The sequence below is a fragment of the Brassica oleracea genome, chromosome C6 (genome assembly GCF_000695525.1).
Source record: "Brassica oleracea var. oleracea cultivar TO1000 chromosome C6, BOL, whole genome shotgun sequence".
Lineage (NCBI taxonomy): Eukaryota > Viridiplantae > Streptophyta > Magnoliopsida > Brassicales > Brassicaceae > Brassica > Brassica oleracea.
In genome coordinates this window covers 12,674,798-12,675,250 of record NC_027753.1, presented here as the reverse complement: position 1 = coordinate 12,675,250, position 453 = coordinate 12,674,798, and positions in this window count along the sequence as shown.

Below are 453 nucleotides of genomic sequence, written 5' to 3'. Positions count from 1 at the left end.
GGTTAGATTTGTTAGGTTTTTAAGTAGATTTGATGATTTTGGAATGATATTTATAGATTTTTGTTAGGGTGAATGGTAGGATTGTGTAAAATCGAGTTTCATTATGGTATTCACTTGATTTGGAATTTTTTTTTTGTTTTTATTAATTATGTGGTTTTAAAAATCTAATTGATAATTATGTATATATAATATGAAAACGTTTTTTGTATATAAAATCTATTTTTTTCATTATAAAATCATTTATATATTTATTAAACATTTTTAATATCTATAAAACTTTTTTTGCGATTAAAAACTATTATTTGGGATTTTTTTTTAAAAAACAATATATGTATATATTTATATTATATAAATTTCTATATTTATTAAAGATTTTAAATATTATTAAAACTATTTTTTGTAATTATTAAACTATTTTTTATTTATTAAAACTATTTTTTGTAATTATTAAAC